Raw genomic sequence first — 26,295 nt, 5'->3', positions numbered from 1 at the left:
GATCTACAAGGCAGTTGGTTCATTTATCAAGTTCCTTATCAAAACTGCCTAGGTTTTTGCCTGCTGGAAAGTTCTTCTAGGACATTTTCGAGGAAGTTGTCCTGCATGGGCATCTTCTTCTGGAACAAATGGGCGAGGCACCAATTTCTCTGAGGTATCACCTTATAACTGGTACCGTTATACTAACTTTGGGATGATTGAGAAGAGTGCCTAGAAGAGACTAAAGACTTTTAATTGCTCCTGTTTCTCTGGAAGTAGAGTACAAATAAATTAGCAAAAGGAGATTTTTGTATCATTGTTTTCAATGAAGGTGCAATTTTGCTGCCAACTCACATTTTAGATTCCACGACCATTTATTATGGCATTTTCATGGCAGCTATTCTGTGCCTGTACTGGTATTTTAGACTGTGGTCCATGTTATTTTAATGACTTTGCCATTTATTCCAAAAAATGCATGGAAATTACTTATTTTACTGTCATCACCATTAACCTACAGTCAAAAGTTGTAGATGGATTTTAGTTTTTTAATTCATAAGGCTTGAGGTTTTGTTTAAGATTTTCCCAAGTCCTTTATTTTCCCTTCATGGTCACTTCTTTACTTGATGTATTGGGAAGGGGTTGAATCAAAACATGTCAGAGCCTTGTGTTCAAAACTTCCTACAGAATATGGATATTCCTCACTGAAGTCAATAGGAACGAAGTGTTCAAAGTCTGAGTAAATCAGATGGGATTTAGAGTACCTCTGCTCTTCCTAAAGGAACGGGATACACAGCAGAGTAAAATGAATCCTGAGGTCTGCCAGTCTACAGATCCCATCTTCCCTCATAGCGAGTGATCTCAGGAATCTTCTGAACAAAACCACAGGCTTCTTAATTTGGTAATCTGAGAGCATCCCAGGGCTGCTGGGAGAGGCAGGAGGCACGACAAGCAAGCATGCCACGCTTCCCTTGGTGCAGTCAAGTGGAAGTTCTTCTCCATGACAGGCGACACTGTGGTTCACATTCAAAGTACTGGGAAGCCATAATATAGGCCCCTGAGGCCATCTATGTAAGGACACACTGGGTTACACAACCTTATGCATCACACCCAGCATGTACGTGTCTTCAGGTGTCACGCTTGTGCTCACCTCAATTACTCAGTCTGACGAAGGTTCGCTTCCTGCACATCTGTGCTCCTGCCAGCAGCACTCTGTAACGTGAGTCACTGTGCAGTGTGATAGCTGGTTCCTACTGGTGTCTGCTAAAACCTTTACACCTCTTCAAGCTTCTCGGAGAGGTCAGCTTTGTGCTGTGAGCCCAGTGCAGTGTATGGGAACAGGTTTTGTGAAAAGAGTTAAAGCAATACGTTCTTACGGGTAATTCAGGGCTCCAGAAAGCTCTCTGCAGTCAATGCAAGGCTCAGAGGTGCTGGTGTTCCACTTTACTCAAAAATTGTTGAAAACTAGAAAGAGATGAAATGTACTCCTCATGAGAGGGAAGGCATGCTTGTTTACCTTTCCGTGGTTTATTTTTGAGGAAATGACCAGAAGGCCCTTCTTGAGCTGTTTAGCAGCTGCTCTTTTTCCATCATTTATTTTGCTTTCAGCATTTTCCAAAATTTAAAGAAGAAGTCATAACCCCACCGCCCCAAGAAGAAGAGTGATATGAGACTGGTTAGATGATTTAGCCAGTCCTCTGCTTTCCCAGGCAACCAGTGCAGATATACTGATTGATGAACCTGCAACCCCAAAACCAAAAATCTCCATTGAAGTGATCAGGAAATAATTCATATTGGCTTATTTGATGAAGCCAGATTGTTGCCTGCATGAACTTCCCTCTTAAAAGGGAGGGGGAGGTCTGGCTGTCTGGGAGCTATAAACGTGTTCCTGATTCACGGCACAGAATCATTTCAGCACACGCTAAATAACCGCTTCCCCTTGGGGACTGACTGCAACCGGCGGCTGGCAGCAATGAACTTGTCTGGTGCTTCCTCCCCGCGTTTGGCAGGACTCCCACCCCCGGTTTTAGGGGACACGGTGAGAAAGAGGCATTTCCTGCCCGTTGCGAGTGCTCACCTTGCAGTTCTGACAATGCGGAGAGGATTGATTCCAGCAGGGAATTTTGCTTGTAATGTTTTGGGGTAGGTAGAGGAACCCTGACATGGGAAAATGATGCTGCTCTCCGAGTATTGTGCACTCACTTGTATATCTGACCAAAAACAACAACAAACACTAAGAGGAAGTTCTGGAAAAAATATCCCAACTCCAGCTCTTCCGGCACCTGAAAGTTGCGGTCTGGAAAATACAGACCCAGTGGGAGCGCCTTTGTCCCAGCCTTTCAGATTAACCTGAGGTCTCAGCTCTTCCAGCAGTGCAAGAAGCTAAGCGCAGATTGGCATTGTACTGCTGCTTTGTAGAAACTAGCGGAAAAATTTGAATTAGTGGACACGTGGGTAAATGTGATGTGCCGTGGAAGAGTCAGCATGGCTTTTATAAAGGGAAGTCCTGCCATATGGTCCCACTGGAGTTCTCTGAAGGTGTCAACAAGCCTTTGGATAAAGGATATCCTGTTGATATAACCAGCTTTTATTTCCTGAGAGCTGCAGACAGCATCTCTCATCAAAGGCTTTTAAGGAAAGTCAAGGCGTAAATGGGAAGGTCCCTGGATGAATAAAAAAAGGAATGAATAGAAAACCTAGGAAACAGGGAGTGGGAGCTCGTGGTCAGGTCTTGTGGCTGAGGTTGCTCAGCAGTGGTGTCCCCTGGAGATATGTGCTGTTTGCTCAGCAAACTCCTGCATGAGCTGGAAATCTGTAAAGAGTGAAATAACAAGGTTTAGTCATGATACAAAACTACTCAGGATATTAAAGATGAGGACAGACTGTGAAGAATCACAGAATCTCAGTGACTGGAGAGTGAACTGATGGACAAGGGAAAAAGCAGCCCTCAGCCCACATGTTGGCCCTGAGCTGGCCATTACCAGCCAGGAGTGAACACTTGGGGTTGTAATAGTTTCATGAAAACGTCAGCTAAGCATTTAGTAGCAGTCAATAAAGTGAATCAAACATTAGGAATTGCCAAGCAAGGGACAGAGAACAAAACAGAGAACGTTGTTACACAACTGTATAAATCTATGGCTCTTCTAGCTTGCATCCTGCGTGCAGCTCTGGTCTTCTCACTTACAAAGGAAACAGCATTGCTAAAAGGATTCAGATGAGAATAATAAGGATGATAGGAGTATGGAACTACTCGATATAAGGAAGAACTAAATAGGCTGATCTCTTCAATCTAAGAGATGACCAGGATAAATGTATAACGTCATGAACGTCATGGAGAAGGTGAAGTGATTAATTTTTCATTGCATTTCCCAACAGAAGAATAAGGAAGCCGCAATTTTAAGTAGCGGAGGACAAGCTCAAAGCAAACAGAAGGAAGTGACTCTTCATGCCTGTAGTTAAACTTTGGACCTTCCTGCCACAGTGTGTTGTGGGAACTAAAAGCTGTTGCGGCTTCAAAAGCATCCCTTCAAGCAGCCTCTCAAAGAAGACAGAGAGAGATTGCAGGTTATTAATACACCGAGCCCACCTTTTCAGGAAGTCCCTGAACTGCAAATGATTGCAAACTGGGAGTCTCCCGTGTCTGATCCTTACCCTCTTCCTGAAGCATCTACTTTGGCTGCTGTCACAGAAGAATTTTTAGAGACAACAGAGATTGGTCCTCGGGCTGCCCCAAGTCAGGGAATAAGCTCATCTGCTGATTGTCACCACCTTCACAGCGGTTAGAGCATTGCACTCTTTTCTCCGCATTTAAGACCTCAAGGATCTGGCCTAGGAAGCAGACAAAGCAATGATCTCAGACATTCGGTTGCTTTTTTTTCTTTTTATGTTATTTCCTAGAGCCTGTGCTCGCCTCACTGTCCTTCGGCCTGTTATCTACAAATTTTTGTTTCTTCTCTTATGGGAACACCGTTTGCAGTCATTAGCAGTTTGGGGATTTTGCTCTCCACTGCATAAAAAAGGTAGAATGATCACAAAAGACGTGAATTCTTAGTATATTATTTCAAGTGCTATTTTTAACTAAATTACCCCCTCTTTTGGAATTGTTTGTTATTCCTTTGGTGATAGAACAGCATCCTGTTTGCCTGCAAACACTGCAGCTGCACAGTTTAGTGAAATCCTCATGGGTTTCTTGAAATAGCTTCATAACTGAAACCTCCCAGACACTGCACTGTACTTCTAATTTATTTAACCAGATCCTAGTATGAACCAAGACTGTTCCTATCACATTGTTGTTCTTTGGAGCGCATGACCGTAGTGCTTCTTTAGTGCAAGTGCATAAAAATATCCCTGAATTACGCAATTTTATCTTTACCAAACGATGTGACTCAGATTGGGCGCATTCCAGAAGATATGTTGGCTTCCATAACCTTAGCTCAGTTGTGCCGCACATCCTATGTGAATAATCCATTGTCAGCCACAGGAAATGTGGATCTCATTGAAGGACCACAACCTGACTGCAGACAATGACCCATAAACTGGTAGTTCTGAGTAATATTAATCACTTTCCTGAATGTTTGAGTTTAGATGTATGGCCAGGTAATTAATTCAGCACTAATAAATTTGAAGAGTTTGTAGGTGTTAAGTTGTGCTGCTGTTATGGCAAAGACCTATGTGTTGAGTAATATTCCATGCTTTCTATATTCTACAAGTATTTGTTCTGAGACACTGGGAGCTAGGATTGTTTCTTGCTTTTCAGACAGGTGATCTTCACAGTGAGGTTTTATTTTGTAAACACAGAATAGGACTGGGTGCAGCCTAAAGCAGGCTGATGGATTAAGGGTTCTGGTGTTAATTATACCTAATAATAACTGGGTAGCTTTGGAAAATATTCAGAATCTCAACATCTGCTGCTACATAACAGCAGAAAGCAGAGTTTAAAAACTGGCTGGTAAAAAATCCAGATGAGCTAGCCCTCAGCTAATTCCTGGGAGATGAGAAACAGACTGGACAAACTGCCAGTGCTCGAGGTTTCACAGCCTTCCTAGGCAGCTACCCACTGTCTTCTCCTCTATCAAACAGATTTCTGTCATGTCTAACTAACTTAACTCTTCTGTTTCACTTCAAACTCGTTACACCTGACCCACCCCCAGGGGCACGGAGACCAGTTTACATTCTCCCTTTCTGTGGCTACTTTGCCCACCGTCGTATAAGTTTCTCTGAGGAACTCTGGGCACGAGAACCTCCATGCCTTGTAAAAAGAGAAATGAGGATGAAGGTGTTGGCTGCAATAGATTGATTGTCCAGCATATTACACAGATGTGCAGGGTGGCAGCTTGTTGCTCTTTGGTTAATGGTGTAAGCCTAAAATTAAAAGCACAAGTACAGCATATCTTCAACCCAGACTAATCTCCTCACCCAAGATGATGTTTCTCAAAGGTATCTGGACACTGGAATCATCTTCATGCAGAGGCTCAAAATTGCATCAAGAAAATTAATAAAATAGCAACATTATCTATCTGCGTTAAAAAAATCACAACTGAACGGGGCATTGTAATTTTGGAGGTTACCAAAGAAGAGCTCTCTCCATACTGACACGATCATGGCAAGTCAACATGCCGGGGTAAGTGACAGTGTATTTCATCTAGGAGAGCAGAAGGACTTCTTAGAAAGGGAGCTAATGGTGGTGCCTTCTGCATGACAGACGATCTCACATATGGAATCCATTTGGCCACAGGCAGAACCACCCATCCAGCTGATTACAATGATCCTCAGCTCTGTGGCTCTGCGCAACTCCAGCCACTCTGCCAGGACAGATGGGTTTACACCTAGTATGCTGATCTTCATCACCTCCATCCAGCAAATTAAAGAAAAAACAAGAGCAAATTGTGGAGCTACAGGACTCTAAAACACACAACAGCTGACAATATAGGAGATGCTTAGGTTTGTTTGGTACATCTGTTGCATGAACATACTGCACAGCAGTGGGAGAAATCTCTGCTACGAGGAGAGGCTGAGGGAGCTGGACTTGTTCAGCCTGAAGAAGAGAAGGCTGAGAGGGGACCTAATAAATGCTTATAAATATCTGAAGGGGGGGTGTCAGGAGGATGGGGCCAAACTCTTTTCAGTAGTGCCCAGTGACAGGACAAGGGGCAATGGACACAAACTGAAGCAGAGGAAGTTCCGTCTGAACATGAGGAAGAACTTCTTCCCTCTGAGGGTGACGGAGCACTGGAACAGGCTGCCCAGGGAGGTTGTGGAGTCTCCTTCTCTGGAGATATTCAAGACCCGCCTGGACGCGGTCCTCTACAGCCTGCTGTAGGTGACCCTGCTTTGGCAGGAGGGTTGGACTAGATGACCCACAGAGGTCCCTTCCAACCCCTGCCATTCTGTGATTCTGTGAAATAGGAGTCACTTCCCAGATTATTAACTTTATTTCAGACCTTACCTTTTCAATGTACAAAGATGCAGTCTCCAGCACTGATCTATGTTGTTTTGGTTTGGCCTGGATAAATGCCAGGATAAACACAAACCCATAACAATGTATAAGTGTATAAGCGCAGGAAGCCCCTGTGTTCACGTAAAGCTCTGGACTTGCACAAAGATGAACAGGAGCACAAACACTCAGAAAGTGCCATTTTAAGGCACCAGTCTTGGACTGTAAAACAGAAATTACACTTATCAGAAGACATTCTGGCTGAGATGTGTGCAGGAACGTTGGAGGTCATAGAATCACAGAATCACAGAATTATAAAATGTATAATGGGTTGGGTTGGAAGGGACCTTTAGAGGTCATCTAGACCAACCTCCCTGCAGGGAGCAGGGACATCTTCAACCAGACCAGGCTGCTCAGAGCCCCGTCCAACCTGGCCTTGAATGTTTCCAGGGATGGGGCCTCCACTACCTCTCTGGGCAACCTGTTCCAGTGTTTCACCACCCTCATGGTAAAAAATTTCTTATTTATATCCAGTCTAAATCTACCCTCCTTTAGTTTAAAACCATTACCCTTTGTTCTGTCACAACAGGCCTTGCTAAAAAGATTTTCTCATGTTTCTTATAATCCCCCTTTAAACACTGAAAAGCCGCAATAAGGTCTCCCTGCAGCCTTCTCTTCTCCAGGATGAACAGCTCCAACTCTCTCAAACTTTCCTCACAAGAGAGGTTCCAGCCCTCGGATCATTTTTGTGGCCCTCCTCTGGACCCACTCCAACAGGTCGATGTCTTTCTTGTGCTTGGGGCTCCAGAGCTGGATGCAGGACTCCAGGTGGGGTCTCACCAGAGCAGAGTAGAGGGGCACAATCCCCTCCCTCAACCTGCTGGCCACGCTGCTTTTGATGTAGCCCAGAATACAGTTGGCCTTCTGGGCTGTGAGTGCACATTGTTGGCTTCTTATCCGCAGGGCTGCTCTCAAATCTTGGGCTGCTCAGGTGCTTGAGACACTGTGGCAGGGGAAGAAGCAACAGACAAATAAAATGCAGAAGGGCTCTGACCATATGGGCTGGGGAGTCAACGTTCTCCTTTGCCAGATAAGAACAGAGGTCACCTCTAAGGAGCTGTAGTGCTGAGCCACAGCTTTTCTAGAAATTCTGTTTTGGAGGACATTTCCCATGTGACAGGCACAAATCCTGCATCTCTTTCAGAGTATGTAGGAGCTGGCCCTGTTCCTTCTGGAACTCTTTTGAGCCTCCTTGCAGTGCTTAACTGTCCTGCAACGGTGCTACAATGGTGGAAACCAGAAAGGCTGAGAAGGGTGTTAGGTTTCTGCCTGGAGTCACACTGTGCTGTACATACGATTAGAGCACCGTACCCAGTGGAGATGTGGTTCCCTGTGTTTTCTCGTGTAAATCTCTTAACGTTATTGCTCATCCACCTCCATTTTTCTTTCCCAGCCCAGTCGCAGGATTGGGTGTGTGGCCCATGCTCTGGGGAAGAGGGGCACAGTCCTGGGTCTGCAGGCTTCCTGGCATTGAACAGTTTGCAGATCATTGTTGTGTCTCTACAAGAGAGAACTGGAGCACCAAGAATCATCACCTTCATTGAGTGGCATTTTTGTGAGTGTGAAACAAAGGAGTTGGGAATCAGCCCAGCAACCTGCAACTCAGTGACAGCTGATGTGTGCGGTAAGTACATCATCAGTGCTCACTTGTCATGTCCCTGCCTCATCACAGAATCACAGAATGGTAGGGGTTGGAAGGGACCTCTGTGGGTCATCTAGTCCAACCCCCCTGCCAAAGCAGGGTCACCTACAGCAGGCTGCACAGGACCTTGTCCAGGCGGGTCTTGAATATCTCCAGAGAAGGAGACTCCACAACCTCCCTGGGCAGCCTGTTCCAGTGCTCCGTCACCCTCAGAGGGAAGAAGTTCTTCCTCATGTTCAGACGGAACTTCCTCTGCTTCAGTTTGTGTCCATTGCCCCTTGTCCTGTCGCTGGGCACCACTGAAAAGAGTCTGGCCCCATCCTCCTGACACCCACCCTTCAGATATTTATAAACATTTATTAGCTCCCCTCACAGCCTTCTCTTCTTCAGTCCAAACAAGCCCAGCTCCCTCAGCCTCTCCTCGTAGGAGAGATGCTCCAGTCCCCTCATCATCCTTGTAGCCCTCCGCTGGACTCTCTCCAGTAGCTCCTCATCTTTCTTGAACTGGGGAGTCCAGATCTGGACAGAGTACTCCAGATGGGGCCTCACTAGGGCAGAGTAGAGGGGAAGGAGAACCTCCCTCGACCTGCTGGCCACACTCCTCCTAATGCATCCCAGGATCCCATTGGCTTTCTTGGCAGCCAGGGCACACTGCTGGCTCATGGTCAACCTGTCGTCCACCAGGACACCCAGGTCCCTCTCCACAGAGCTGTTCTCCAGCAGGTCCGCCGCAAGCCTCTACTGATGCATGGGGTTGTTCCTCCCCAGGTGCAGGACCCTGCACTTGCCCTTGTTGAACCTCATCAGGTTCCTCTCTGCCCAACTTTCCAGCCTGTCCAGGTCATCTTGTCCTGCCCTTTGCTTTTCTCAGTGAACTTGTGTTTATTGCTGTGCTTCTAGTGAATCTAATACTTGGGGGTTTTCCCCATTTTGGTGGTTATCATCATCACTGACACCAGAGCTGCAGAGCAAGAAACCAGTGAGTGCTGGCTGATAAGGATTAAGTGGCACCTGTCCTGGGTGGCAAAGACAAAGCTCAGATCAAGCACATCTGCTCAACAATTTAACCCGCACACAAGTGCTGCCCTTGCCTTTGACTGAACTTCTAATGGACTGCAAATTGCAAACAAGGTTACCAGCAACTTATCACTTGCTTAAAGTGCTGAGGATAAAGAAAGATTGCAAGGAGTTGCTAAAAAATACAGGAAGAGGCAGGGAAAGTGTTCCATTAAAACAAATTAAGGGCAAGGAGAGACTGGTGGTTTACTAGGGTTATACTAAAGGGCTTTGATGAACAGCAGCTCCCAAAGGATGGTATCAATTATCTATTTCTAGCCTGGGCAAACTGGTTGCTCTGTCAGCATCAACGCACAGTTTTTCTGACGTCATCCTACGCTGCATTAGAATCCAGTCTCTTCCTCCTCCTTTTCCACTCCGTTCCTCCCTTCCTCTCACCCGCACAAAACTTTATTTACACTTTGCTTTTCCTCCTCATCTTTAACGTTTCACTCCTTTCTGACCCTCCCCTCCCATAACCTCTGTGTACTCTCACTCCTTGCAACCATCTTCCTCCTTTCCTCGTCTTTTGGTCATGCTATCCCTAGAATCCTTCCTCTATCACTGACAAGATCACAGCTATCCAAGATCATTTTCCAATGCTTTGAGTCATTCAGATTGCATCACTTCAGGGAAATCTGCCATTCATCAAAAAGGGAGAAGGTAGCAGAGTGAAATGTAAGGGCTGTGCTACACAGGACATCACATTCAATGCTCACATCTGGCTCTATTTCTGGTATGTTTCTCCCTCCACCTTCTCAGAGGTCTTTGTCCTCTTCATCTGACAGTTTTTCTCTTATGGGGTACGCCCTGCTGGTAGTCCTACCTTGTATCAGAAAGAAAAAAGTTGAACTTTTTCTCTGCCTGCCGCTTTTAACCCTATCCCACTTCCTCCTTCTATTCACAGAATCACAGAATCACAGAATGTTCAGGGTCGGAGGGACTTCTGGGGATCATGTAGTCCAAACCACTGCTGAAGCAGGGTCACCTACAGCAGGCTGTAGAGGACCTTGTCCAGGCGGGTCTTGAATATCTCCAGAGAAGGAGAATCCACAACCTCCCTGGGCAGCCTGTGCCAGGGCTCTGTCACCCTCAGAGGGAAGAAGTTCTTCCTCATGTTCAGATGGAACTTCATGTGCCTCAGTTTGTGCCTGTTGCCCCTTGTCCTGTTGCTGGGCACCACTGAAAAGAGGCTGGCCCCATTCTCCTGACACCCACCCTTGAGATCTTTAAAAGCATTTATAATGTCCCCTCTCAGCCTTCTCTTCTTCAGGCTAAACAAGCCCAACTCCCTCAGCCTTTCCTGGTAGGAGACATGCTCCATTCCTCTGATCACCTTTGTAGCCCTTTTCTGGACTTGTGCAGCAGTTGCACGTCACTTCTTCCTATTTTGAACAGTCCCTTCATTTGATACACTTCTCCCCTCACCTATCCATGCTACTGCTTATCTGTTAACTGTCCAGCTTCCCTCCATCACCCTTCTTCTTTTATTTGAAATTCTTTGTTTCTTTCTCCACAACCTCTGTACTTAGTTCTCAATTAATTTGTTAATCTAGATGGGATTGGGCACCCAACTGGCTTTTAGGCCAAGACTTTTCAGGGATACCAAAAACAGGACAGACACAAACTATTTTTTCTTTTCTTTACTATTTGCAGAATCGATGTTCAGTTCACTATTTTCTCATATTGATTTCCTCAGCAGGTATTCACAGGGTTTATTCTGTGAATTGATTCTACATTAGGGCTGTGTAATTTCCACCTAGTCAGAGAAATAATGTGATGCTGTTTCCATTTCCTGCATATTCAAGTGCAGGAAAGATCAGGCATGAGTATTTGTCTGAAAATGAATCTTTTCTTAGGCATTCATTCTGAATGTGAAATGTGCTCCCTGTCAACACTTTTACCTGAAAAGAACTTTATAATTTGCTGAGTTATGAACTTAGACATTAAATATAAACACTAACTTTTCCACTATTACATGCAACATATTGATTAAAATGGGAAAGAAATATTCAGAAGCAGTTATTTTTCATACCGTTCACTTAACTGTAAGTGCTTCTATCTCTACCCAGACCATAAACCCACAGCAGAGCTGATAGTTTCATGATTTCTAGTCCAGAGACGCTTCCTCCCATGTACGTAAAAGAATTAAGAGAAATGGAGGAAATTCTGTGGCTTTCTTCCCTAAATCAGGTAGACACAGGCTACTGTTTGAATCCGTTTTAATCTCGAGTTGTTTACCTCATACATATTGATCTTAAATATGTTTCTGGCATATGGACTGGTTTCTAAGGAAGCAACTAGGAATCCCATTTTGGATTGGATAGCTTGAGAAAACAAAAATCTAAAGCAAAGCTTGTGTTTAGTCCTAATGGCTACTTAGCTTGAAAATGTTTACCAAAAACGTATCCGTAGAAACCTTGCCCACAGGAACAATCCACTTTGACACTGTGTTGCCTCAAGCTGGTATGCCACTGGTGTGGTCTGGCAGCAAGTGTGGAGGACAGTAAAGCTTCTAGCTCTGGTGCTTCCCTCTACCTCTGTTTCCTCTGTGGGTGTCTGCTAAGGTACTGATACGGCCTCCAACTTCTTCTGAGGTGAACATCCCGTAGTCTTAAACAGGATCTTCCTGACCGTGAAACAGGATGTGCTTATTGACCTCATTCTGTTACTGTGGAAATTAAGGGGCTGCTGAATGACTTGCCTGTGGTCATAGATACCATGTACCTCACAGAACTGGGCCATCAATTAAAACAGTGCAGAAAAAGTTTGGGGAGATTCTTAAGAGGAAGACACTCCAGACAAAACACTAATTATCATCATTAATTATGGTAGTCATTAACTACTTGCTTCTTTTAAAAAACTAGCACATATCAGTTATGGTTGGGTCCTAGTCATGATCTGGCATACGTTCATTGGCTAACTACCACAGCAGAGCTGTTGAGTGCTCTGCAGTGGTGAGGCGAGTGGCTCCAGTGGTGGCAGGATCCACACCGATAAACGGAACCCCTTGGGAACGTGGGAATGTGCTGCAGCACACACGTAGAAGGGCGCTGCAGCTCTGCTGGCTCGAGCACGGAGCAATGGCACCTGGAAGAAGACACCTGTCCTCTCCGAACTCTGCACCCGCCGTGGCTGATGCAGCTCCCCAGATGGGGCTCTGTCGGGAACGCGCTGCTGCCCTGGGGCCGGCTGCAGGGTGGGCCCTGCCCCTACGCCAGAACTGGAGGGCAGCCGTGAGCCCACCCGTGGGAGGTGCGCCCGGGGAGAGGAATGCTCTGCTCGGTGGCAGATTTTAAGGATGTTTTCCATAGAGCTCAAGAGCTCTTGAAGTGAATTTTCTTTTTTCTACTTCAGCAGGGGGGTTGGATTAGATGATCCACAGAGGTCCCTTCCAACCCCTACTGTTCTGTGATTCTGTGATTCTGAGTGGGTTGAGGGGTATCGGGGAGTCTGAGGGAGAGACGGACTACTGGAACCGCACCCTGCCATCCCTGGGACAGGCCTGTCAGGAGGACAGGACACATGATATGGAGGATTTCTGATCCTCGTCCCATCTGGCAGAACACAGCGACTTAAGGGATGGGGGCAATAGCTACATGTTCCTGCCCAGCACAGCAGGTAGATCTCCTTTACAGCTATGCTGTCTTGGGCACAGTGATCATGAAATGACTGAGTTTTTGATTCTTGTAGAAGTAAGGAGGGGTGTTAGCAGAACTGCTGCCTTGCACTTCTGGAGGGCAGACTTTGGTCTGTTTAGGGGGCCTGGTTGATGGAGTCCCTTAGGAGCCAGTCCTGAAGGGCAAACGAGTCCAGGAAGGCTGGATTTTCTTGAAGAATGAAAAATAAGAGGCACAAGGGCAGGCCATCCCTATGTGCCAACAGCTGAGTCAGCGGGGAAGACAACCGGCCTGGCTGAAGAGAAAGCTTTGGCTGGAACTCAGGAAAAGAAAAAAAAGAGTTTGTGACCTTTGCAAGAAGGGGCAGGCAACTCAGGAGAACTACAAGGATGTTGTAAGGCTATGCAGGGAGAAGATCAGAAGGGTCAAAGCCCAACTAGAACTTAATTTCGCTACTGCTGTAAGTGCCAATAAAACTTTTCTATAAATACATTAGCAACAAAAGCAGGGCTAAGAAGAATCTCCTTCCTTTATAGGACATATGGGGAAACAAGAGAGACAAAGAATAAGGAAAAGGCTGAGGTACTTCATGCCTCTTTGCCTCAGACTTTAACAGTAAGACCAATTGTTCTCAGGGTATCCAGTCCGCTGAGCTGGAAGACACAGACAAGGAGCAGAATGAAGTCCCCATAATCCAAGGGGAAATGGTTAGCAACCTGCTATGCCCCTTAGAAATGCACAAGTCTATGGGGCCAGATGGGATCCACCCAAGGGTACTGAGGGAGCTGGTGGAAGTGCTCACCAAGCCACTTTCAATCGCGTATCAGCAGTCCTGGCTAACAGGGAAGGTCCCAGCTGACTGCAGGTTAGCAAATGTGATGACCCTCTACAAGAAGGGCTGGAAGGAGGATCTGGAGAACCATCAGCCTGTCAGCCTGACCTCAGTGCTGGGGAAGGTTCTGCAGTAGATCATCCTGAATGCCATCACACACCATGCACAGGACAACCAGGCAATCAAGCCCAGTCAGCATGGGTTTAAGAAAGGTAGGTTCTGCTTGACTAATCTGATCTCTTATGACAAGACGAGCTGCTTAGTGGATGAGGGAAAGCCTGTGGATGTTATCTACCTGGACTTCAGTAAAGCCTTTGACAGTGTCTCCCACAGCATTCTCCTAGAGAAGCTGGTGGCTCATGGCTTGGATGGACATACTCTTTGCTGGGTAAAAAACTGGCTGGATGGCTGGGCTCAAAAAGTTGTGGTGAATGCAGTTAAATCCAGTTGGTGGCCGGTGACGAGTGGTGTTCCCTAGGGCTCAGTTTTGGGGCCAGTTCCATTTAATATCTTTATCAATGACCTGGATGAGGGGATTGAGAGCTCCCTCACTAAGTTTGCAGATGATACCAAGTTGGGCGGGAGTGTCAATCTGCTCAAGGGTAAGAAGGCTCTGCAGAGGGATCTGGACAGGCTGGATCAATGAGCCGAGGCCAACTGTATAAGGTTCAACAACGCTCTGTGTTGGGTCCTGCACTTGAGTCACAACAGCCCCATGCAACGCTACAGGCTTGGGGAAGAGTGGCTGGAGAGCTGGCCGGTGGAAAAGGACCTTGGGGTGTTGGTCGACAGCCAGCTGAGGATCAGCCAGCAGGGTGCCCAGGTGGCCAAGAAGGCCAACGGCATCCTGGCTTGGATCAGGAATGGTGTGGCCAGCAGGAGTAGGGAGGTGATCATGCCCCTGTACTCGGCACTGGTGAGACCACACCTCAAGTCCTGTGTTCAGTTTTGGGCCCCTCACTACAAGAAGGACACTGAGATGCTGGAGCATGTCCAGAGAAGGGCAACGAGGCTGGTGAGGGGTCTAGAGAACAAGTCTTATGAGGAGCGGCTGAGGGAACTGGGGCTGTTTAGTCTGGAGAAGAGGCTGAGGGGGGACCTTATCACTCTCTACAGCTACCTGAAAGGAGGTTGTAGTGAGGTGGATGTCAGTATCTTTTCCCAAGCACCAAATGAGAAAAAGATGAGAGAAATGGCCTCAAGTTGTGCCGGGGATATTTAGATTGGGTATTAGGAAAAACTTCTTAATCAAAAGGGTTGTCAGGCACTGGAACAGGCTGCCCAGGGAAGTGGCTGACTCACCATCCCTGGAAGTATTTAAAAGACATATAGATGTGGTGCTTAGAGACATACTTTAGTGGTGGAGTTGGTAGTGTTATGTTTATGGTTGGACTTGACGATCTTAGGCGTCTTTTCGAACCTAAATGATTCTATGATTAACTCCTAGAATGCCTCGTAACACGAGGATTTAGATCCTGCTTGCGTAAATTTTTTATTAGAGTTTTGTAAAACCTTAGGATTGAGGGAGAACCTTGCCCACAAAATACTATCCTGCAGAGCAGAATAAAACAAGGTCCTGGTATGAGTGGTACCAGGCACACGTAACTCCTACTGAAATCTATAAATGCTGCAGTTTCTCAGCTTCACGTAGCATGGAGGCCTGGCAGCCAAGAAGATTGGTGGAAAACTGGTAATGGTGATGAGAAGAATAGTCAGTCTGGCTCCATCTCGCAATGCAACTGGAGAACAGCTGTATGCTTGGTAGCAAATAGTGATACAGTGGCCAGCAGTCTATTCACTTTGAACTGCCAGAGCTCTCTCTGCTGCTTTGTCAGGGCAAATAGACACAGTGTCTGCACCCACCTGGGGGAAGGAGGAACTCAAAGCCAGGAGCAGCTGCTATATGGCACAGATGTGCACTTGAACTGAGAAAAATCTTCTCAAAAGGTCTGGGCTGGATATGAACAAATATTAATTCCAGGAAGGAGCAATTTGACCTGCCCTGCAGTTGCTGAGTGAAATCGATGCCCTCATCGGTGTCTCGGCAAGTGTTGCAGTGGCTAAGACTCCCGGTGCCGAGCAAACCCCTCAGACAAAGCTGTCCCAAGATGAGGTGTCTTCAGCATCCCAGTGTTTCCAGGGCAACCAGAGCTGGAATTCAGATCTGATGAAAGTTCACCAAATCTGAGCTCTTTCAGACCTAATATTTTTCACTGGCTGAACTGGGATCTTTGAAAGCTGTTTCTGAACAGTGGTTCTATTGTCTGCAGCGATGCTAAGTATCAGCAAGGGCACAATAGGCAGACGTTGCACATTTCTGGAAATAAGAGGCAGCTCCTTTGCCTTCAGTGCTATTATTGTTCCTTAGGAACACAGACATCACTGTCCAGTTGGATGCATGACCATTTGGTGGGATAGCTTGTTTCTCAGAGGATTCATTAATGGAGCCATCAGTGGAGGGTAGAAACAAGCCCTGATATTTCTTTTTCCCTGATGGTGTAATATCAATCCCCTATATATAATAGATACTGAAACATTTATTTATCTTCTGGGTTTTTTTTGGTTTTTGGTTGGTCTTTTGTTTTTTTAACTTTCTGTGTTGCAACTGTATAAGTCTTGTTACCACATCAAGATTTCTCATTTTTTAAGTAAATTCCAGAGCTCCGTGGTTTGTAATTATGTTGAGCAAGTGCTTCTGCTGTAAAATTGTAACTTGCTATTTCTCGTCTCTTCAGATGACACTTTTTTCTTATATGAAAAGGAAAACAGGCATTCTTAATCCACATGTCCTAGACTGTTCATTATTTGATTTATCACATCTTATCCTTCCCAGATAAATGGCTCCAATCCTTCTTCTGCTTGTCCCTGAACTCCCCAGTCCTGCTATTTATTTTTGAAACAGTGACAAGCACTGAAGGCAGTCTTCTGATGACAGCAATCATCACATACATTGTGTAACTGCATTGTATAACCCTTCGTCCCATCCTTTATAGAGCCTCACACATGTTTGCTTTTTGGATGCGGCCACACAGTGAATGGAGTTCTTAACTGATCTTTCTCCAGTAATAGCCAAGGACTTTTTCTGAGTTAGTGCTTGTACTAATTTATCGTGGCACAAAGACACAGTGAACTGTGACAGCTCAGTGGTGTAACTCCCAGCTGTGCACATGTATGCTGCAGCAAGTCTTTCCACAGAGAGGAATTATTCCAAATTCTCTGGAAAAGTCTCCCATGTAGATAAGTCCTAATTTAGGGCCACATTCCCATCTGGAGAGTTGGTTTGGGAAGAATTGCGGAGATGCATAAAAGGAAAAATAAATGTAGGAGCCATGAAGGTTGCCACAGATAGTGGAACGGGAAGTACACAAGGCTGGTATGACAGGGTAGCTAAATAAAGTGGAAGTGACACAGCCAAAGACCTTGAAACATACAGCACAAAATAAAATATTTCCCCAAAAGACAGATCACTCAATTAAAAAAGAAGAAAGCCCTGTTTCTAGGCAGAATGAGCTGTAAATCTCTGTGAGAATAGAGACAGCAATGTTCTGCTCAAGTTACACTGAAGGGTGATAAATCTGCAGGTAATTCTCAGCGCGATCGTTCAGCATTGATGATGGACAAAGGTCTGCAGGGCTCTGCAGCACAGCTTGCAGCTTCTCCTGCTTGTTGCATGGAGATGTATCTTAGAAAAATCTGCACCAAGTCAGGCTACTGGGATTGCTTTTGGGTGCTGTATCCTAGAGGCTGCTGCCTTGGCAGATGGGACCTATGTAATAAAGATACAGGTGATGACAAATGTATGTGGCCTGCCCGTCCCAACAGACTGCTTACGAGAAAATCTAAGAACTGAAGGTTTCGGCTGAAGTATCTCTGGTGAGAGCCAACAGAGCTTTGATACACACTGTAGCTGCTTTCATAGCATGTTCAATTATATTACATCATTTAAATGGCTGGGGAGCTGCAGCTGGAGGGGCAATCAGTGACTCTCAGGCAGACAAGGGGGTGTGATTTCCTTGGAAGCCCAGGACTGCTGGAGTTTTGCCTGTTACGTTGCTCCTTCATGCTGCCCTCAGACTGACAGTAGGACAACCCTTTCTTTCTCCTGTAATTAGAAGCCTGTGTGGAAATCATCATTCTTCTAGGAGGGTGCAAATGGTGGGGTTGCTCCCTTACATTGGTGTAAACCAGCAGTGGTCTCTGTTGTTGGAGAAACCCCTGCCTACTGCTTCTGAGTCCAGAGGCCATGCCAAGGAGGGAAAAGAGGAACCGATGAGCCTGGAGGGTTTCTTTACACGATGTCTATCGCCTTGCTTATTGGGAAGCTTTGGACACAACAGCATTTCCTTTAGCAGCTGCAGTAAACCCTTCCCAGCCCATATCTCCAACACAATCGGGTCCTAAAATAGCCTGTTCCTCTGCAGAGAAGTAGGAGATCTCATTTTCAAAGCATTTCCTCTGCTGGTAGTCTCCCAGCTTTTACTCACGGTGCTGGTATCCAGTACTGCTGCAGCGAACGGGCAGCGACACCCATGCAGAGGGAGGAAGGGAAGAGATCTGAAGAGAAGAAAAAAATCACTCCCCGCCGCAGTACGGGAAGCGGGAAGAGGCTGCATGCCAAAGGGCCACCAAACAAAAGGCAAGAGGTCCGGCGCTGCCTGGAGAAGGATGGCAGGTAGGGGCAGCTGGTGTGGCGCGTAGCTCGGCACAGTCCATATGTTTCTGCACATTGTGCGTCAGTTCACAACCAGAAGCATTGAGTGTTGCGTCTTCCAAGGCCTGGCTGAAAGCCATGCGAGAGGTGATGCAGGGTGCTACCAGCAGGGAATTGTTCATGGCGGGTGGAAAGAAACACATTGGCAAAATAGGAAGGAGCCACCATGCTTACAGCAACAGCTCAGGTAGGAAACTGTCATCTCAGCTGCAAAGGAAAGGATAGTCATGCTCAGCCGTATCTGGAGGAAGGTAATTTCCCAGGTCTTGTTGTGTTCCAGTGGCTTTTCAGGATCTCTAGCTCAAATCCTTGCTTTCAGTCATCTTACTCAGACTGTTTGGTCCAGAATCATTCATCCTTGTCCAGCCCACTTCCCACACCTCCTATTTTCAGTCTACTTCACTATAAAGTTTAAGCAACTGAAAGCTATTGCAGACATTGCTTGCTACCTCTCCAAAGTGTAAAACTTTATGTATATATAGCTGTAGCTTCTTGTGTGTAGGACCACACAGTTTCTGATTTCAGCCCTGAATTTCAGGAGCAAATTCCCCAGCACTGCACAGGACTCTGGTAGATGGACCCCAAAAGGGATTTATCTCAAGGCCCTAAAGAGCACGCACACACAAATGAATATTCATTACTAAATTAATATTCATGCTCTTCCTCTGTGGTGATTTATCTTCATAGAACTGTTTTTGGCATTGTCCGTTTCCTTCACTCTGGGATCCATCCCTTGCTCTCCTTCTGAGTAATGTGTTCATGATATGAGGCTTCAGGTAAATGGTGAAACTTTCATTTATCTGTCCTTTAAAGTAATTGTTTCTTCATGGCTAATCAGCTCTGTCTTTGTTATGAGGATTTTGTGGTATTTTGTGCTGTTGGGACATTACTGCTGGCTAAGTATTGCCTCTGTACACCGTAACATCAAAGAACTTGCCATCTTCCTTCCAAGTCTCCCATGTCCTGGTCCAGTAGGAGCTCACCTCCTCCTTTCCCACCCACCTACACCGCGTGTGATAGACAGTGGTGGATTATTCTCTATGGGGAAGACAACGTGAAACTTTGAGTTTGCCTTTTCTCTTGCTTCCTCTGCTAGAATGATAATTCAAAATATTTTAGTAAAAACCAGCCTACTTCCCCAGTGGTTTTTTTGTAGCAGAAACCCCTTTGTAGTAAAGCGCACCTTTAAACTGATGTAAGGTTTTGCCAGGCTGTTTAAATGCAGCCCAGCTGTCAGAAAACAAACTCCTACCCTTTAATAAGAAAGAAAAATCCACCACCTCTTTCCCTCTCTGGGAAGCCTCTGGATACAGTCTAATTACCGGTCCTGAACATAACCTTGCGAAATTCTTCCTTGGCAGACCCCTAGAGCTGGATTGTAAACCAAAGGCCCTAAGATCTCTTTATTTTAGCCAGATCTTTGCTCATCCTACGGATGCTGCTGCCTGGGCAAGGCTGATACAGTCGCCCAGCACCCTTTGCTGTAACTATTTCTCTGTAAAACCTGAAAGCAGCCTCAGCAGTGAGGTAGCAGCTGCTGATGGTACAGGAGGGGGATGAAGAATTGCTTAGGAAGCGGTGGGACTTTCACATCACACCAGAGCCATCTGCGTAGCAGGGGAAATCCCACCGGGGGTGAGGAGGTGACTTCCTTCCTGGTGAAATATCCTGCTCTAGCTGCAGCGTGCGGCGCGAGCAGTGAGAGGTGGACACGTCTGGCACTAGCATGCATCCTTTTGACCTCATCTGCATTCTGGCTCTGCCTTGGCTCACAAGGCCTCCCCACAACCTGCAAAAGGGACATTTCCCTTCAGGTTTCCTCCTCTACAGTACCTCAGAAGGTAAGAATTTCACAGCAAGGACCTTACTGCAGACCCGCACAGCAGGAAAAGCCTTGTAGTGATAAAAAATAGACTGATGCAAGAAGAATATACCTCAGACTCCTAAAGCATCCCTACATTAGAGATAAACATGGGCTTGAACTGAATTTTCAAGAAGTGATTAGTGCAAAAATCATGGAAAACAACTGGGGTGTGAAGCACTCGAGCCTCTGGTTGAAGGCATTATCCAGCAACTCTGGCTCTCGAAATGTAAGTAGGAAACAGTCACAAAATCTTATCCGTATTTTGCAGCTAATGGAAACACTAGTGTCTCCTGGAAGCCAGGTCTTTGCTCTAATTTTAATGCATTTTCTTAGGTTTTCCTTAGCTGTGACTAATTTGCACTGTCAGATGTGCCTTTTTTGAAGTTAAAAAGCGTATCTGAAGTGCTACAACCTCTAGCCAGAATGCTTAAATCAGTGAGTACCCACCGAAACCACATCTCAAGGCCTGTCAAGTGAGGGGATGGCACTCAGATACTCTTGTGCTCCGCTGAGCAACGGGTACAAGCAATCTCTGCTCCCACAGGAGCCTGGAGGCAATTCTTCCTGGGAGAGGAGCTGGTTGCTGCATTGCCCCCCTTGCACTATTTGGGCCATGCACAAACAGCACCTTGACTACAAGCAAGAAACGGTTCAAAGTCAGATCTCAGCAAGCAGTTTTATTAGTGAGGTCTCGCCCTCCCTGAATCCCAGAGTGCTGGTAATCGTATGTACAGTTTGGAAAACGCACTGAATCACACCCACCTTTTTTTTTTAGGCTATATCCTAAACCAAGTCTAAATATATATATAATTACATATATTTAATTATACTTTTGCTGTAACTTTAAAGACTTCACCCGCCAGCTTACTATGGCTGCGTTTGCCTCATATTAAACCTGGGCCTGCTGATCATGCTGTAAAACCTCTATCCCCAGGGCACACTGCTCTTTAGCGAAGGGTCAAAGTATTTAGGAGACCCCAGGTTCAGAACTTGGTGGGGTGGGTTGGGATGGCACTGAGCTGCTCCAAACTGCTGTTCAGCTGCTACTTCCTCTGGCTGAGCTGATCCCTGAGCTCAGCTCTGCTCAGTGATCCAGGAGACAGAGAAATGAGGGGGCTGGAGGAACTCATGAGCAGACATCAGCCTCAGCTGGGCAGCTCACCCTGCACGGCAGGCTTAATATATAGGGCGGACATACCTTATGGTGCCTGTGACAGATGGAATAACATGGCATACTGAGTTCATGAGAGCAATTCAGGCCACCTGCTACCCACAACTACTAGGCCATGGGGCCAGGCTCTGCGAGGCCTGGGTAGGAGGACTCTGAACTGTTGTTAGAAGTCATTAAGATGCTGTAGTAATGTAGCAAGAAGCTCAAGTGTGCTGCCTTCTGCGTGTAATTTGGGACCAAGATGGCTGTTCCCACCCGTGTGCTGGCAAAGACCAAAAGGAGCTGCAGTTTGTTGCTTCAACAAAACAACGGAGAGTTTCGATTTAGGTAATCAGTGCCACCTCATGTTGTATATTTGTATACGGGAGGGTAAGCAGGGATTTGGCCAAGGGCCAGCGATGAGTTTGCACATGACTTACGCTTAATGTTAGGCATGTGACTGGCTGCCTACAAGGCGAGGTGTTGTTTGCACATAACTCTGTCTGTATTGTCCATGCAGCTGAGCACAAACAAATGACTGTGCATTTGTTTGCAAACATTAAGCCTGCAGAGTAGGGAGGCTAGTTCCACAGGAGCTGCATCTGTGGCAGCAACTAATAACTCCTTGAAAAGCACAAAAAGGTACAGATGTGTGTGACACAACTAGCATGACGACAATGAATGTTTTTCTACTGGGAACGTAGCCAAAGGAGGTTTTCTTGCTGCCTCCAGTAAACTGTCAGCCCTTCTCTGTGCCCCCTCTACAGAATTTATTTTCTCTACGCAGAGAAATCAAAAGCAGATTTTGCAAGTCTACCTATCTATTCTTGCTTTTTGTCATGGAGACCACACAAAGACCGGCATGCTTCCTGCCTACAGCAACAATACATGCAAGCTGAGCAAAAAAATCCAGTCAGTGCTGGATTCCAGAGGAAAAGGTTGTTTTTGGATGTTCTGTGCTGCCTGGAAAAAGAAACCTTCACAGAGAGTGAGACAGTTCTTATTTTTCACTATCAGAGCATTTTGATTCTGCCTGATGAGAGCTGTGTCTTCCCGTCTCTCCTCTGATGCTTGCTTATTTTCTGATTGGTTTTCTACGGAGACTTGCAGAACCACGGCACTTGATGGATTTTCACCCATCCTTCGTCCTCTTGCTAATAATGTTTAAATATGTTTTCAGTCAAATATGACAGAAGGCAAAATGCTGAAAAGAAGTTCATGTCACCTTTGTGGAAATAGGGAGATCGCTAGAAAATACAGCACCTGTAAGCATACTTACCAAAGGGCTGGAAACTCCTGCACCATTGGGGAATCCAGGTGGGAGGGGAGGGACATCCTGTAGGTGCTGCTACTGCTATTGTGGGAAAAGCTTCACTTGGTGATTTTGCTTCTTTAGAATCATTAAGGTTGGAAAAGACCTCTACGATCATCAAGTCCAACCATCAACCCAACACCACCAGGCCTACTAAAGCATGTCCTGAAGTGCCACATCTAAACGTTTTTTGAACACCTCCAGGGATGGGGACTCCTCCACTGCCCTGGGCAGCCCGTCCCAACGTCTGACCACTCAGTAAAGAAATTTTTCCTAATATCCAATTTAAACCTCCCCTGATGCCAACTTGAGGCCATTTCCTCTTGTACTATCGCTAGTTACTTGCGATAAGAGACCAACACCCACCTCACTACAGCCTCCTGTCAGGTAGATGCAGAGAGCGATAAGGTCCCCCCTCAGCCTCTTCTCCAGACTAAACAGCCCCAGCTCCCTCAGCTGCTCCTTATGAGTTGTTCTCCAGACCCCTCACCAGCCTCGCTGCTCTTCTCTGGACATGCTACAGCCCCTCAATGTCCTTCTTGTAGTGAGGGGCCCAAAACTGAACACAGTACTTGAGGTGCGGCCTCACCAGTGCCGAGTACAGGGGCACGATCATCTCCCTACTCCTGCTGGCCACACTGTTCCTGATCCAAGCCTTTGGCCTTCTTGGCCACCTGGGCACACTGCTGGCTGATGTTCAGCTGGTTGTTGACCAGCACTCCTAGGTCCTTTTCCACTGGGCAGCTTTCCAGCCACTCTTCCCCAAGCCTATAGTGTTGCATGGGGCTGTTGTGACCCAAGTGCAGGACTTGGCACTTGGCCTTGTTGAACCTCATACAGTTGACCTCGGCCCATCGATCCAGTCTGTCCAGATCCCTCTGCAGAGCCTTCCTACCCTTGAGCAGATCGACACTCCCGCCCAAATTGGTATCATCTGCAAACTTACTGAGGGAGCTCTCAATCCCCTCATCCAGATCATTGATAAAGATGTTAAACAAGATTGGACCCAAAACTGAGCCCTGGGGAACACCACTCATGACCAGCCACCAACTGGATTTAACTTAATTCACCACCACTCTCTGGGCTCAGCCATCCAGCCAATTTTTTACCCAGTGAAGAGTACATCTGTCCAAGCCATGAGCCGCCAGCTTCTCTAGGAGAATGCTGTGGGAGACAGTGTCAAAGGCTTCACTGAAGTCCAGGTAGATAAAATCCACAGGCTTTCCCTCATCTGCTGGTGGGTCACCTGGTCATAGAAGGAGATCAGGTTGGTCAAGGAGGACCTGCCTTTCATGAAGCCATGCTGGGTGGGCCTGATTCCTTGGTTGTACTTCACATGCCCAGTGAGTGCACTCAAGATTAACTGCTCCATAATCTTCCCCACTACCGAGGTCCTTAGATATGGAAGTCAGTCAATCAGGGCATAAGTCCTGCACACGTGTTGGGGCAACCCCCACTATCAATACAGGCTGGGGGATGAAGGGATTGAGAGCAGCTCTGCTGAGAAGGACTTCGGGATATTGGTGGATGAAAAGCTTGACATGAGCCACCAATGTTCACTTGCAGCCCAGAAGGCCAACCGTATCCTGGCCTGCATCAAGACAATTGTGGCCAGCAGGTCGAGGGAGGTGATTCGGCCCCTCTACTCTGCTCTGGGTAGACCCCACCTGGAGTCCTGCATCCAGCTCTGGAGCCCCCAGCACAAGAAGGTCCCTTCCAACCCAAAGCATTCTATGATTCTATGACTCTAAGTCTCCAGGGAACCAGGATTCACTGGTGCTGGTGCTCAAAAATTACTTGCGCAAGTTTTTGCAAGCCACTAGAAAGACTTCTCTGTGTAGCTGATTTAAAAAAAATAGTATGCAGCCATGAGATTGCTGTGTCATGAAACAGGCTGTGTGTCAACATCACATGCTACAAATGCCTCACAACCCTCACAGTAAAGAATTTCTTTCTTATATCTAATCTACATCTACCCTCTTTCAATTTAAAGCCATTGCCCCTTGTCCTAGCACTACAGGTGCTTGCAAAAAGTACCTCTTCAGTTTTCTTGTAGGCCCCTTTTAAGTACTAAAAGGCTGCAGTAAGGTCTCCCCGCAGTCTTCTCTTCTCCAGGCTGAACAGCCCCAACGTGCTCCGCCTTTCCTCACAGGAGAGGTGTTCCAGTGTTCCAGCCCTCTGATCACTTTTGTGGCCCTCCTCTGGACCCGCTCCAACAGGTCAATGTCTTTCCTGTGCTGAGGACTCCAGAGCTGGACGCAGGACTCCAGGTGGGGTCACACCAGAGCAGAGTAGAGGGGCAGAATCCCCTCCCTTGACCTGCTGGCCACGCTACTTTTGGCACCGCAGGATACGGCTGGCCTTCTGGCCTGCAAGCACACATTGCTGGGTTATGTTGCGCTTTCATCCACCAATATCCCCAAGTCCTTCTCCTCAGGGCTGCTCTCAATCTATTTGCCGCCCCGCATGTATCTGTGCTTGGGATTGCCCCGACCTGTGTGCAGGACTTTGCACTTGGCCTTGCTGAACTTCATGAGGTTCGCATGGGCCACTCCTTAAGCCTATCAAGATCCCTCTGGATGGCATCCCTTCACTCCATCGTGTTGAGCGTACCACTCAGCTTGGTGTTGTCTGCAGACTTGGAGGGGGTGCACTGAATCCCACTGTCCATGTCACCAACAAAGACGTTAAAGAACACTGGTCCCAGTACAACTGCTGAGGAATGCCGCTCGTCACTGGTCTCCACTTGGACATCGAGCCATTGACTGCAAATACATGAAGACTGTGGTATGTCATAGGCAGCAGGGTTAAGGCATGGCGATTTCAGTAGCCATTAGCACACAAGAGAGAGACATAGCAAGCAGCATATCCACCCAACTATGAACCTTTAGTCTGAATGATCAGGTATAAATGGATACAGCTGATAGCTGAGCCAGATGACATTCAACTTTTTTGCCAAGCAAGATTCAAATCGATGCCCAGGCTGTAACACACTGGTCACTCTGATGCCACACACTTCATTAAAGACTCCTTCAGTGCTGCTTCTTCTCATTCCTGCAATTGTAGCAAGCGGCGTTTGGCTTACGCCTGTTGAACTCTAAGCCTTGTGGGACCAAATTGCTTATTTAGGTGTTTATTAAGTGCTTTTTCTTTATACGAGAACCTCATGGCACTGCAATCTTGTTGTATCACACGGAAGTTAAATACCTTTCAAAGTGTCCACTAATAAATCCTCCTCACTCACATCTGCAGCAGGCTGGGAAATACGAGATGATGTGTTTCAGCTTCCAGGGAGGTGGCCAATGTAGTGGGGCTGTGGAAGTTGCTATAATAAATCATGGCCATAACATCTATTTTTAAATGCAGATTTATTATTTACTTCCTTGGATAATGAAAAAGTGAACACAAGGTTTGCTTTCTAAATAATTTTCTGAGCTTTTGAATTCTGTACAAGCTTGTGAATTTGTCCTGTAAATTTGTGTGTGTGCTAACTGGTTAGACTGGACAGAATTTGATTGAGAAAAGTGGCAAAGATCTGGATTTTTTACCTTAAGGTCCTCATATTTTGAAGCCTGTTTGGTAAAGCAGGTACTGGATAGAGAGTTCCCAAGTTTTTTTCAGCTGACCTAGCATACTTTT

At 46.5% G+C, this 26,295-nt stretch overlaps 1 long non-coding RNA gene across 1 annotated transcript in view; it reads right to left on the bottom strand.

Moving 5' to 3' along the window:
- Nucleotides 1–2,500: 2,500 nt before the first annotated feature.
- The window catches only part of LOC142360718 (uncharacterized), a 44,165-nt gene continuing 20,370 nt past the window's right edge, over nucleotides 2,501–26,295 (bottom strand). Inside the window, exon 4 of the long non-coding RNA XR_012763310.1 lies at nucleotides 2,501–2,788. This is a non-coding gene — a long non-coding RNA (uncharacterized LOC142360718). The remainder of the gene's footprint in view (nucleotides 2,789–26,295) is intronic.

Source organism: Opisthocomus hoazin, chromosome 3 (assembly GCF_030867145.1).
Source record: "Opisthocomus hoazin isolate bOpiHoa1 chromosome 3, bOpiHoa1.hap1, whole genome shotgun sequence".
NCBI lineage: Eukaryota > Metazoa > Chordata > Aves > Opisthocomiformes > Opisthocomidae > Opisthocomus > Opisthocomus hoazin.
The sequence above is the reverse complement of the archived record's forward strand: the minus strand, read 5'-3'. Positions and strand labels throughout refer to the sequence as shown.